The sequence below is a fragment of the Dasypus novemcinctus genome, chromosome X (assembly GCF_030445035.2).
Source record: "Dasypus novemcinctus isolate mDasNov1 chromosome X, mDasNov1.1.hap2, whole genome shotgun sequence".
NCBI classification, from domain to species: Eukaryota; Metazoa; Chordata; class Mammalia; order Cingulata; family Dasypodidae; genus Dasypus; species Dasypus novemcinctus.
Genome location: NC_080704.1, coordinates 72,257,138 through 72,271,104, shown reverse-complemented (window position 1 = coordinate 72,271,104; position 13,967 = coordinate 72,257,138). Strand labels below are relative to the sequence as shown.

At 48.8% G+C, this 13,967-nt stretch overlaps 1 pseudogene; it reads right to left on the bottom strand.

Annotated features, from left to right (window-relative positions):
* Positions 1-1,076: 1,076 nt before the first annotated feature.
* On the bottom strand, positions 1,077-10,630 carry LOC101420636 (ZZ-type zinc finger-containing protein 3 pseudogene; annotated as a pseudogene).
* Between the last annotated feature and the right edge of the window lie 3,337 nt (positions 10,631-13,967).

The window sequence follows — 13,967 nt, the reverse complement described above, 5'->3', positions numbered from 1 at the left end:
ATAATCCCTTCCAGCCCTGAGTATTTATAAGATCATGATACAGGGAAGTCTGCAGTAAAGCCCAGAAGCACCAAAAAATGGTTTCTCTCTACAGCAAACAGCCTGTAAATACACAGCCTATCTGTCCATCTTTACCATACAGTGCCATCTCTACCCACATGCCTGGTAGCTGGGAATTTCTAAGCTTACTCATGTTGCAAACTCTTGCACATTAAATTTATGACCCCCTTCCTCCCTTGTCCTCAAAGTTACATTGTTATTTTCCTCTTCTGAGTATTTCCAGTATAGCTGCCTGAAATAAAATTATTTTTTGGACACAGAATCTTTTACTTAAAGTTCCAAAATTTATGGAAAAGGTTGAGAACTCATAAAATTTTAAAATATTGTCTACTTTTATATTTAGTATTAAGAAAATCTGTGTCAAATGCTTTATGAAAATTGTATAGCAGATGTTGCTAATATACTAATTACAGAAAACAGCTTTCATAGTGTTAAGAGGGACATAGATTTCTCTGAGTAAACATCACAAAATCAAAGATGATGGATAAAGCACATTTTTTAAATTAAAAAAATTATTTTGAATGAAATATAAGTAACTAAGATAAAAAGTAGATTTCTAATCTGTCAGATTTTTCCCATATGTGGATGATATCTATGCACTCATTGTTTTACACTATCTGAAAGGCATAGACATTTTGTAAATCTAAAACTAGAACTCAAAGTGGATTGTGAAAAGTGAGGTTTCTATTTTATAAATTGACCCAAATTTTAGAAAATGCAATAAAATACAAAAACACCATTAATTCTATTTCCATGTATCTTTTCTAATTAAGAACTGTGAAATGTCAGAACTAGAGATACTGAATGGTTATAGAGAAGAATAATAAAATTGAGTTTTAAAGTCTTTCGTTTTTTGGAGTTTTTTTTTAAAAGATGAGAAAATCATTATGTTAAACATAAAATTTCAGCTAAAGACTTAATTTCAGCTGTAATAAAAATCCTATGAATAGACAGATATGAGTAGATACTGAAAACTTGGGGAAGAGGAAATAAAGCAGAATTCATGGTTACCATATTTACACATATTTTTTGTGGTGTTTCAGTGTCACATGATTTGATTCAAAGTAATAAACATCAGGATCATAATCTTTCTCTTTTATAATATGCTGACTGGCACTTTCTTTGGCAGATGGCAAATATCCAATATTGAGTCTTGCCTCTGAGCATTACTTACTCTTTCACTTCCATAATTTTTAGAGTCACAACACGTCCCTTTTAAATTCTGAGAAATTTCATCTGGATTTATATGACACTCACTCATATTATCATTAACAGTTGCATTTGTTTCATTCGGACTAAGATTGTTCTCCTCAAATTGTCCATTTTCTCTACAAGGAGAACTGATTTTAATGGGACTACTTGTGATAGGGGCTGCCCTTTTGGTGAAGTTCTCAGGGTAGAACAATGTCCTGTAGGTTCTGCTAAAGACATCATTTGAGCTGAAATACATTAGAACAGAAGATGGTTCTGGTTCTCCAGACACTGGCACATGCTTAAGATTTGTGTCCAGGATGGTATTAATGTTTTCATTACACCACTGTTTTGAGGCACTGCTATCTCCCACCACATCTACTTCCTCCTCAGAATCTCTTAAAGATGACTGAATTTCAGAAAAGGATCCTGTAGCTGGCTCAGTAATCAGCTGATTAACATATTCCATAGGGAAGCAGGCAGTTACTATTCTGTGGTCCTCCAATTTGACCTGCAATTTTGAATTTGTGCAAGGTACATTATGGTCTATTGTGGTCAGTACGTCCTGTCCGGTGGACGACAGGGCAGGAGAGGCCTAGGCTCCTGCGGGGGCTCGCAGGCGTGGAGGGCGCGCGGCGGAGAAACCACCACAGAGATGAGGTGAGCACGCAGGTCTAATTTATTAAGGAAAGTACATATGTTTATATAGGGTTATGGGGGAGTGAGCAGGGGACTGATTGGCTGTGGCCAAAGGGGGATTGGATTGGCGGTGGCGAGCAGTTGGTGGGGGAAAGAGGCAGATTCTAGGTTGGTAAAGGGGCGGCACCGGCGAGAAAGGGGAACGGGGCTGGGAGTGATTGGTAGGGACTAGTTCCTTGCCTTTTATGGTGCAGCTTGTGCTGCGGCTTGACAGTGCGGGAGGGGGGATGTGAGCGTAGGCAGCTTCTGCTGGCTATCAGCAAGCCGGTGTCAGTTGCCTGGGCGGGGCCGAGGGCAGTGCGCCCGTTCCATGGCTGAGGGCAGTTCACCCGTTCCAGCCGCCCTACACCCGAGTGGTGGGCTGCGCATATCCCCCACTGGGCGCGGCTATGCTTGCCAGCCAGACTTCAGCCTGCCTCACCTCATCTCCCCCTCTCTTTTTATTTATGGCCAATGTGGCTGCAGCTATTAGTTTCTGCTGATTTTGGGTATCTCGGAGAGACAGCAGAATGCAGTGCACACCATAGAAGACAAGGAAAAGAAGAATACAAAGGAGTCCAATAGACCCATATGCGATGAGGGAAGACGGGGAGAATAAACTAGCCAATTTAAGCAGAAAGGTGCCTGAGGTGTTGTTGGCGCCAGTTGCGGTCGGGAAAAGGTCTCCCCTGGTGGAGGGGGTGAATATAAGGGCATTTTGATAGAGGTTGGGGACCGGATCTCCGGTGCTACTGGTAGTTGTATTAGACCCTGTGGTGTTAGGGAAAAAGGTGAATAGGAGAGCATCTGGAGGGGGGGTAAGTGAAACATTGAATGTAACAGATCGGAGCGTTTCCTTCGGGTTGCACGGTAGTTGCAGAGAACAGTTAGTATGATAAATCTTGGGGTAGGTAGGGCTTTTGGGGGTGAGGAAAAGAAAGCCAGGAGGGTGACGGACTGCAGCCCACACGGGTCATGAAGTGGGCAGGGTGGTGGCTGCGGAGAGAAGGAGGATTAGTAGGGCTACAAGGTTGATGGGCTGGTTAGGCAGGAGGGGAGTTTGTGCTCAGACTCGGCAATAGAGATTGAGGAGCAGTTGTTCTTCTGTTGGAGGAATTGGGTCGTCCAGAACAAAGCGCGTCATCTGGTGGGTTAGGTGCCTCAGTCATTGGCGTTCCCTCCTTGTCAGGCGCTGGGTCTGCGGGTGCAGGGCAGATGTTGCGTCCTGGGATCCAGATGGGTTGGGGGGCATCATCTGGGAAAACACAAGCAAACCCTCTCCCTTGGGTGAGGAGGGGGCAGGGCCTCCTCCAAGTATTGCTTTCTGGGTCTTTCCAATAAACAAAGGGGGCATGTGGGGGCCCGTAGGAGGGCCCCCAGTGCCTATGGAGGGCGGATAGTCCCTCTTTGTCAAAGGTGAGTATATTGAGGAATATTAAAGATGCAGTGACTAGGTCACTTGGTTGCACTTGGAGAAGCATTTCTTTCTCTTTTTGAATTTGTATTTTGAGCCGGCGGTGAACGCTCTCAACTATAGCCTGTCCTTGCGGGTTATAGGGGATCCCAAAGTGATGAGTAATATTGTAAAGTTGTAGGAAGGCGGTAAAGGAGGTGCTGCGATAAGCTGGCCCATTGTCAGTTTTTAGGTCCCATGGAACTCCCATGAAGAGAATAGCCTGGCACAATGCCTTAATGCAATGCTTGGCGGTCTCTCCCGCAAGGGGTACTGCGTAACACATGCCAGAGAAGATGTCAATGGCTACATGCATATATTTGAGGCGCCCGAAGGATGGGACATGTGTGACATCCAATTGCCATCTCGAATTGGGCTTGAGCCCGTGGGGATTAACCCCCTGTGGCTGTAGTGGTCCAAGGGGCAGAAAGGGGGCGCAGGTTTTACAGCTGCGCACCAAGTGTTTACAGGTTTCAATGGGCAGGCCCAATAGGTGACAAAGTGAGGTTGCCGAGAAGTGAAACCTGGCGTGCAGCGTTTTGGCCTGGTTGACTGTATCTCCAGTGGGCTGGGCAGTAGATATGGAAACTGCCCGATCGGCTGTCTTGTTCCCCGAAGTGAGGGGGCCGGGCAGGCCGGAGTGACTCCTGGTAAGTGCAATGTACCAGGGAGCCTGGCGGTGTTCAAGGAGACGTTGCAGGCTGGCAAGGGCTTCGTCGATGGGCGTAGAGCCCGGGAAGAAGGTGGAGAGTGCTAGGACCCGACAGACTTGGAGGGTATATAGACTGTCAGTGAAGATGTTGACTGGCTGAGCCTGGAAGGTATGCAGGGCAAGGCATACAGCCAGTAATTCTCCCACCTGCACAGAATGCGGGTTGATGTGGGTGAAAACCTTGGGCTCTAACACGGCAGGTTGGTAAACAACCATGGTGAATTTGGTGGTGGAAGCGTCTGTGAACACAGTGGTGACAAACGGGATAGGATTGGAAGGAGGGAAGGGGTGGAAGGGGCTCTGAAAGGGGAGCTTGGTGATTCCTTGAAGTAACTTATGGCTGGGGTAGTGATTGTCAAAGTTACCCGAGAACCCTTCTAGTAGGACCTGCATGTCTTCATTGTCTCGTATGAGGAGGTCGGTTTGCTTGGCGTCTAGCGGCCAGATGATGGTGGCAGGTTTGACCTCAAAGGTATGGATAGCTAGGGTGATTAAGTCCGAGGCTAAGCTCATCCATAACCTGACAGCAGGGCAGATCTTACGCAGCCTGCTCTTGGCTGGATGGAGCCAGAGCAGCGGGCCAGTCTGCCAGAGGACTCCAGTGGGTGTACCTCGAGTGGGCAGGATCAAAGCCAGCAAAGGCAGGCTGGGGTCAAACCTGTGCAGGCAGCACTTGTCTAATGCCTTGTTAACGGCCTGAATTGCGGCCCTGGCCTCTGGGGTGAGCTTGATACGCCGTGTTAGGGCGGAGGCTGGGCCTGAGTCTGATTGCAAAAGGGCAAAGAGTGGCTGGAGCTGGGCCATGGTGATAGGCAGAGCGGAGCGAACCCAATTAATATTACCACAGAGTTGTTGCAGTTCAGTGAGGGAGAGGCGCTCTGGGACAGCGAGCTACGGAACTGCTGGTGTGACGTACCTGTCAATTTGGAAGCCCAGAAATGTGAATGGCGGTTCAACCCGGACCTTTTCGGGCTGGATGGTAAGACCTATGTCAGCAAGGTTAGTTCGCAGCATGCCGAGAACTATTTGGAGCTTCTCTGCCTCCTCGTGTGCTATGAGGATATCATCCATATAGTGAATAATGCGCGCCCAAGGCCGTAGTGGCGTGACAGCGCAATCAACATAGCGCTGACAAATGGCAGGGCTGTTGCGCATGCCTTGAGGGAGTACCCTCCACTGGTATCTATCAGAGGCACCTGAGTGGTTAGGGAGGGGTACCGTGAAGGCGAAGCGCTGGCAGTCCTGCGGATGGAGTGGGATAGAGAAGAAGCAGCCCTTAATGTCAATGGTGGCCACGTGGAAATGGCACGGAATGGCTACGGGGTGTGGGAGGCCAGGTTGGGGTGACCCCATAGGCAAGATATGCTTGTTAATTTCACGGAGATCGTGGAGGAGCCAGTACTTGCCAGTGGATTTTTTCTGAATAACAAAAACTGGCGAGTTGTACGGACTTGTGGAAGGTTCAATGTGACCAGCCTTGAGTTGCTCACTTACGAGCGCTCTGAGGGCGGCAAGTTTATGGGAAGGTAAAGGCCACTGCTCCACCCAGATAGGCTCCTCAGTATCCCATTGCAGAGGAGTGGGTGCAGGAGGTGTTAAACGAGCAGTGGCGCAAGTTATTGGGGGGGCTGCATGGTGATGACAGCTCCGCAGGCCTCTAGGACATCTCGGCCCCATAGTATTTGGCCAATGGTGGTCAGGAATAGCGGTTTAAAGGTACCGCGGCATCCCTCGGAATCTTCCCATTCTATAGGGAGAGAGGCTCGGAGAGAGGGGGACGTGCCAGTGGCCCCGACCACCGAAGGCCCATCTTGGACTGCCCATTGGGTGGCATAGTGGGCAGGGAAACAGGATACCTCAGCCCTGGAATCCAGCGTGCCTTGGTACCAGCGGTTGTTAATTTTAAAGCTTCGGAGGGGCTTCTCGAGGGAGACGGGCACGGTCCACATTATGGTTTGGGGCCGGGCATCAGCTGGGGGTGTGCCTCTTGGGCGCGGGGCTGAGGCCTGCCCCTGGTGGAGTTTAAAGGCTGTGGCGCACTGTTTGAGTGGCAGTCTCGGGCCCAGTGATAACCCTTGCCGCAACGGGGGCAGGGTGTGGGAGGCCCCCGGCGGGGTGGCCGCTGAGGTGGAAGTGGCGGGGGGAGGGGGGGAGTGGCCGTGGGAGCAGGCAGCCTGGGCGCCTCAGGGCACTCTCTGGCAAAGTGCCCAGTATTGCTGCATTTAAAGCAGCCTGCATTCAGCGCCATGGCAGCTGAAAAGGCCTGTGTGAGCGCGGCAGTATGCATATCTAGGCCACTGCAGGCTAGAACCCAGTCATGAATTGCCTTCTCTCTGACGGGAACAATGGCCTGCTTACAGATGGGGTTGGCACCTTGCAAGATGAGCTCTCGGGCAAGGGCTGTCTGGGCTTGAGCGTCTGCGACTTTGCACTCACAGGCTTGGAGGACGCGAGAGACGAAGGCGGAGAAGTCCTCGTCCTTGCCTTGTGTGAGCTTGGTGAAATTGTCAGCTTTAATAGCGGAACATGAGCGAAATGCTCGGAGGGCAATATCGCGCAGCTGAAGCCAGAAACCGGGCGGGGCGCGCTGGTAGACTACATGGTTGCCGAATTGGCCAGAGCCGGTGAAGGCGTCTGCCGGGATCTGTATGCCGGTTGCGGCGTTGGTTGCAATTTGTTTTTCTGCCTCAGCATGAAAGTGGGCTCTCCAATTTATAAACTGGCCGGGGGTGAGGATACCCTGAGCCAAGGAGGTCCAGTCATAAGGGATGCAGAGGTTTGTGGAAATCTTTTCCAACATCTGCATGGCATATGGGCTCCCCAACCCGTCTTCCTTGACTGCCTTTCTAAGGCGTCTAATGTCCTCTGGGTTGTGGGGATACCAGGGGAGTGGGCACTGCAGGGAGGGAGTGACATTCATGGGGAAGCAGGAGATGGGAGGGGGTAGGGTGCTCGGGGGAGCGCCACCGGCCGGCGGGGGTGCCTGTGCTGGGGCAGGAGTGAAAGGGCTGGTGCTCATGGTAGCAGGGCGCTGAGGGAGGGCTGTCATTGGCGCCCAGGGATTGGGCGGAGGACCAGCCCAGGGGTCTGTGGGGGGGGGCGCCCAAGCGGATGTGGGCGCAGGGCCAGCCGGGGCACAAAATGGCCGCTCAGACTCACAAGATGGCCGACCAGGCGTGTGCGCACCGAAGGCATCACAAAATGGCTGCTTGGGCTCATAAAATGGCCGACCTGATGCATGCGCGTTGGTAGCATCAGAGGGCCAGCCTGCTCTTCCGCCCTCGACAGGGAGGGGCGGGTAGAGGGAGGTCACCGCCCTATGGGGCGCGTCTGGTTCCTCCTCAAACGACTTCCTCCTTTCTGGCGGGGAAGAAGGAGGAAGTTCGCCATCTTGGCGGGGCTTAAGGTTGGTTTGCTTGGGCGGGTCTAAGTCGAGCGCGTTGTTAAGCTGCTCGACAAGAGACTCCGTGTCGGAGTCCTGGTCTGAGTCGGAGCCAGACCCAGGGCAAGAGGGAGATGCCTTTCCCTCCTTATCGCACAACTGAGAGAACAGAACCTGCGACGTGGGGGGGGCAGAGCCCTGGAGGCAGGAGCGGATGGTAATCAGCGTAGGCACAAGGCCGGGGGGGAAATGCTTCCCTTCATGCTCCATGGCATTGGTGACCTAGTCGATAAGGCATTCATAAGTACCGGGGTCCCAAAGGTGGCAAGTTGTGAGCCAAGGGTTAAAAGGAAGGAGAAGGTCCCAATAAACTTGCAGTCAGCGAACTGAAACTTTGCACTTGTGGGTGTCTAAGAGTCCGGCAAGGGCACAGACTTGGGGTGCTTGGCGAGATGACAGCCTACCGCCCATTTTAGGCCTAGGGAGCCGGAAGGGTTGGGGCCCTACCTAGCGAGCACGGCGATCGGGTAGCGGCGGCTACCGGGGGTCTCGGACAGGGTGGCGAGCAGGAGGCACCCTACTCAGCAGTAAAGGAAAATGGCAACGACAAAGGCAATGCGAAGGGAGGTAAGGAGGCAGAGAAAGACGGCGGTCGGAGCAGTCGAGCGTGAAAGTGAGGGGCAGTAGTGGTGTAATATGGGGAGGATGGCAAGGAGGATGATCGGGAGAAGGAGAAAGACGGGGAAAAGGGAAAGAAGAGCAGGGTTCATGGGCAGGGAGGGGCTGGCAAGTTATGGAGTGAGGCGGAGTAGGGCCTTACCCGTTCATGGCGGGCAGTGCCCCACGTTGGGCGCCAGTTGTGGTCGGTACATCCTGTCCGGTGGAGGACGGGGCAGGAGAGGCCTAGGCTCCTGCGGGGGCTCACAGGCGTGGAGGGCGCGCAGCGGAGAAACCACCACGGAGACGAGGTGAGCACGCAGGTCTAATTTATTAAGGGAAGTACATGTGTTTATATAGGGTTATGGGGGAGTGAGCAGGGGACTGATTGGCTGTGGCCAAAGGGGGATTGGATTGGTAGTGGCGAGCAGTTGGTGGGGGGAAGAGGCAGATTCTAGGTTGGTGAAGGGGCGGCACAGGCGGGAAAGGGGAACGGGGCTGGGAGTGATTGGTAGGGACTAGTTCCTTGCCTTTTATTGCGGTCACCCCTCGGGCTGAAGTGTGGTTTGCTGGCCTGGCGGGGGAGCAGCCGCGGTAGGCCTAATTCCGATGCCCCCATAATAGGGTGGCTGGTCGGACTCACCACCACCCCTGAAGGGAGCTCGGCATGGGCGCAGAGTGCCCTCGGGTCTCTCCTTCTCGGCAGCCATGCTTCCGCGGCTGCCCCTCCTCCCGGATAGCGCCACACGATGCCTTTGAGGCAACACCCTTCTTCTTCTTTCTCCCTGCGCAGGCACAGGGTGGAAAATTCCAGTCTGCCCTTTTCCCCTCCCCCGACAGCAGCAACAGCCAGGTGTGGGCGGAAAAATCCAGTCTGCCCTTTTCCCTCCCCCCGACAGCAGCAACAGCCAGGCGTGGGCGGGAAACTCCAGTCTGCCCTCTACCCCAGCAACAGCAGCCACCAATCACTAAACCCTGCCACTTCCTCCAGCAACAGCAACAGCCAATCCCTAATCACCACCCCTCCCCCATCCAGTACCGCCCACTGACCTTTCCCCGGCAACCAATCAGAACAGGGCATGGTTTCGACCAATCAGCCTTCCCCAGCCCCTATAAAACTGTTGCCTCTCCCTCAATACAGTGGACTTGCGTGTTTATCTTGTCTCCGCGGTAGTTCTTCTGCCGTGCACCCTCCAGTCCTGAGAGCCCCCAACAAGGGCCTGGCCTCCCTTGTCCCCAGTTCGTCGCCTGCTTCTCCGGGCAACCCCTTCGTCGTTGGCTTCGCCGGGCGACCCCGTCAGCCGAACCGCACAACCCCTGTGAGACCGACCCCTCGTCTGCTGCCGGATTGACCCCTCGTCCCAAGTGGGACCGACCCCTTGTCCCAAGCGGGACTGACCCCTCGTCCAAAGCTGGACCGACCCCTTGTCCGCAGCCAGACCCCACTTCTACCGACTGAGCAAACCGTAGCATTATATGGTGCGGCTTGTGCTGCAGCTTGACAGTGCGGGAGGGGGGATGTGAGCGTAGGCAGCTTCTGCTGGCTATCAGCAAGCCGGTGTCGGTTGCCTGGGCGGGGCCGAGGGCAGTGCGCCCGTTCCATGGCTGAGGGCAGTTCACCCATTCCAGCCACCCTACACCTGAGTGGTGGGCTGCGCATATCCCCCACTGGGCACTGCTATGCTTGCCAGCCAGACTTCAGCCTGCCTCACCTCAGTCTATATAATGGTCTTCCTTACTATTATCAAGGAAGATTTAAGTTTGGATATCCGAGTCCCCATTTTCAGCTTGTGATTTTTCCTGCAACATATAGGAGCCAGTGCTACTTTGTTTAGTGTTCCCTTCATGCTGACCGTCATCACAGCTTATAACAGCTGAACCGCTATCATCACCACCACTAACAGCCAAATAGCCTGGGATTGTACAACTGCTGCATAATTCAGTGGCTTTTCCTCACTGAAATTCACTTTGTAAATTTCCCCTTTCTCACCCTCATCCAGTATAAGACATTGACAAGCTTGTTTATTCCCTTGAAAATAAACATCGTTCTCCACTGTTGTGTTCTGTTCTACTGACTTTTTGTCTGATTTTATAGGTGAATCTGCTTCTGAACTGTTTGTTGCTTCAAATCTTAAACAATGCTTAATTATTTTTAAAACGGGTGAAACAGGTTTTGTTTGCCTTCTCTCACAATTTTCTACAGCCTGCGTTCAACGTTATCTTTTTCCAAACAAAGTCCTCTTTTCCCAGGGTTTACACCTGACTCTCTAGTACTTTGCTCTTTTAAGTCAGTGGTTCTTGCATTACTACTTCCTTTCTGATTTTGCACTGGTTTTGGTCTCTTCTTCGGTGATTTTGATCATACTTGAGCATGAGAAGAGATTTCTTCAGGATGGGAAATGTTACAATTCCTTAAAGTTCTACCCCAAAAAGATTCATCCAAACCTTTTAACCCCACTCTTGATCTTGTAACACGAGTTGACTGGGATGCAGCCATATATGATTGCAAGTTTCTAAAATACAATCATATGATCCACTCATTGGGAAACATGAATAACCAAAGATATATCATTGTGGAAATATTATCTCTTTTCTTTATATCCTGAAGAATTGGAGCTATCATCTAGAATAGAGCTTAAGTATCAGGGTTTCACACTCTCAGTTGCAGCCATGGAGAATACTAGAACTTCCTAAATTCCTTTCTTCTTACAAGTGTTTCACCTACTATTTAATAACCAAGCAACTGCATTTATTTGTCATCACTATAAATGTCCATGTTCCATTGAGACTACAGGTGCTATTAATTATTTATATTGCTGTACTAGTACAACTTGATAACTTTTAGAAAAAGTTGTAGGTCACAGGCCCCTGAACCCAAGACACGGCCATCTGAGACAACTGTTTCTGCCAAAAATGTTCCACAAGAATCCAAGGATCTCACAATATAATCCCACTAGCACCTGGAAGTTTCTTCTTTCACTCAGGGCCGGGCACTGAGGGTCACTCTAAGTGGCACCACAGCTATGACTGCTTTCCCAAAATGATTATTTGCTTGTTTTTGATGGCAAAGCAACAGGGCAGGAGGAGGGATATGGGGGCAGTTGAGGGTAGGTAGAGTCAACATTCTGAGTTTTCTCATAGTCATTTTGGAGTATCTAGAGTCTGAACCTCCTGAGCAAATTGAAGTTTGGGTGAGGGGTCATGCTGCACTAGGCCCCATCTTTCTCAGGAGGGAGGTTCCTCTTAGGGCTTATCTGTCATTGCCAGTTAACTTTATTAGAACCAGGGGCTAAGGAGGCAAGAGAAGGACTGAATTTTTGCTGTGCAGTTGCTAAACATACTCTTAAACCGTATCTGGGTTAGGCCTTCTTAAAATTCTCTTATCCCACAGTCTAATGTGTACTCATAGCATCTTAGAATTGGAAGAGTCCTTAAAGCCTATATACTCCAGACACAAATAATTCAAGTACACTAACCAAGTCAATGGCAGAGTCAGGAGCAAATCCCAACCATCCTAACTCCAGGTCAGTGCCCTTCCCCATATACCATACTAGCCATAGAATGCCAAAATGGGAAAGGCTCTTAAAAGCATTTTATTTAATCCTCATTTTCCATATGAAAAAACTGAGGCCTAGGGAGAGGAAATTATGTGCCCCAAATCATTCATAAATGTAGAAATAGAAATAAGTTTCAAAACCTGGTGATAAACACTAAACCTGTGTTCCTTCTTTCTTCTTATGATCTCATCCTCTTTTCATTCTATCCATGACTACTCCACTGCTAAGATCTTTCATCAGACAGTCCTTTGGTATATTCCAATATCTTCTTCCTTGAAAATACAAATGCACCCCATTTATAATTGCATAAGTAGTTACAGTCTCTTCCAAATCCAGACTTGGGAGGTTGACACTTCCTCCTTGGGCCCCAAGACTTTTCAGAAAGGAATAAAGTTCTTAATTCAGGACCCAGAGATAGGCAGCCATAGAGGGAATTTGTTCTTCAGGTAGTGGGTTGACTAAAGGAAAAAATATATTAATCTAAATTCATTCATTAATGGTGTGTAAGTTGATGTCAAAAATATCAACTTACAATTGCCTCCAGAGAAAGGCATATATATGGGAGATGACAAGGACAGGCTGTATTTCTGCTAACCCAGTTGCATCCAATTCAGGTATCTCTCCACCTTCCCTCCCTTCCTTTGCATTTCTCTCCCTTCTTCCTTCCTTCCTCTCTTCTTTCCTTCCTTCCTTCCTCTCTCCCTTCCTTCCTCTCTCCCTTCCTTCCTCTCTCCCTTCCTTCCTTCCTTCCTTCCTTCCTTCCTTCCTTCCTTCCTTCCTTCCTTCCTTCCTTCCTTCCTTCCTTCCTTCCTTCCTTCTTTCCACCGTCTTTCTTCCCTCTTTACCCTGCTTACACACACATTTGTGAACTTTCCAGGGAAACTCAAACCCCTGTCTTCAAAAGGAGTTCTTCGTCATCTAATATATTCTCATGTTTCTTTTTGTTTTAAGCAGAATTATACAAATATGCAGCCTTGATTGTTGCCCAGTATTGATTTAGGTTAAGCCTACTTTGTTCTACATGGACATTTTGGTACCATCTAAAACCACATATATGATGAAAATATAAGCAAAATAAAGAAATTGGGTAAAAGAAAAACTGGAAGAAAAGTAAGGTCAAGCCACTGGAGATTTTAGTGAATAAAACACAAGAGTGTCCTCTAAACTTGCTAGAGGTTTATCATAAATTTTGTCCTAGTAAACAGTGCAAAGAGGAAAACTAACAATTACACAATTGATAGCATCCATAAGATACAAACAAATCAGTTGCTCAGGATAAAAACAGCTCTTCCTAGGCCAAGAAAAACTCCCCATGGCCTGACCAAAAATTTTATTTTTTTGTCACTTAATGTTTTCATTATTGCTGTATTTTATTTTCTTAAAGGTGAAGATATATTAATAAAGGATTCCTTTAATTTAACATAATAAATTTTAACAAAATACTTGTGCGAAAGATCATATAAATAGTTGGGAAGTGTAGAATCAGATATCTCCTCAGTAACTTGAAGAAAAATATAATTAAAAGGCAGATTTTCTTTTATCTGTCTTTGAGAATATCAAGCAGTTTTACTTTCTATTTTTTTTCTTTTTTCAAAGAGTTAGATTACACAAATGTAACTTAAGAAATACAGGGGATTCCCATATGCCCTGCTCCCCACACCTCCCACATTTTCCCACATTAACAACATCCTTCATTATTGAGGTACATTCATTGCAATTAATAAACACAGTTTGGAACATTCTCACTAAGCATGGATTAAAGTTTACATTGTAGTTTACACTCTTTCCCTCCCAATTCTATAAGTTATGGCAAGATATATAATGGTCTGTATCTGTGTTGCAATGATATTCAGGACAGTTCCAAAGTCCTGAAAATGCCCCTATATTATACCTGTTTTTCCCTCTCCCTGCCTTCAGAACCTTGATATTGATGACTGTGCATATAAACCTTTACTATTGAAATTGAAACTTAGACTAGTATTATAGAGTACCTAGGAGTTGCCTCCTGGGAGCCTACTTGTTGCTCAAATATGGCCTTTCTCTTATCCAAACTCAACATATCAATACATTACCTTCCCCCCAGCATGGGGCATGACTCCAAGCGATATGAGCCTCCCTGGCACTGAGGGATTTCTCCCAAGCACTAACTAGCAATGCAACTGGAAAGAGACCTTGACCAAAAGGGGGAAAATGTAACGACAAATGAGTTTATATGGCTAAGAGACTTCAGAGTGAGTCCCAAGGCCATTCCAGAAGTTACAAATATGCACATCTCAG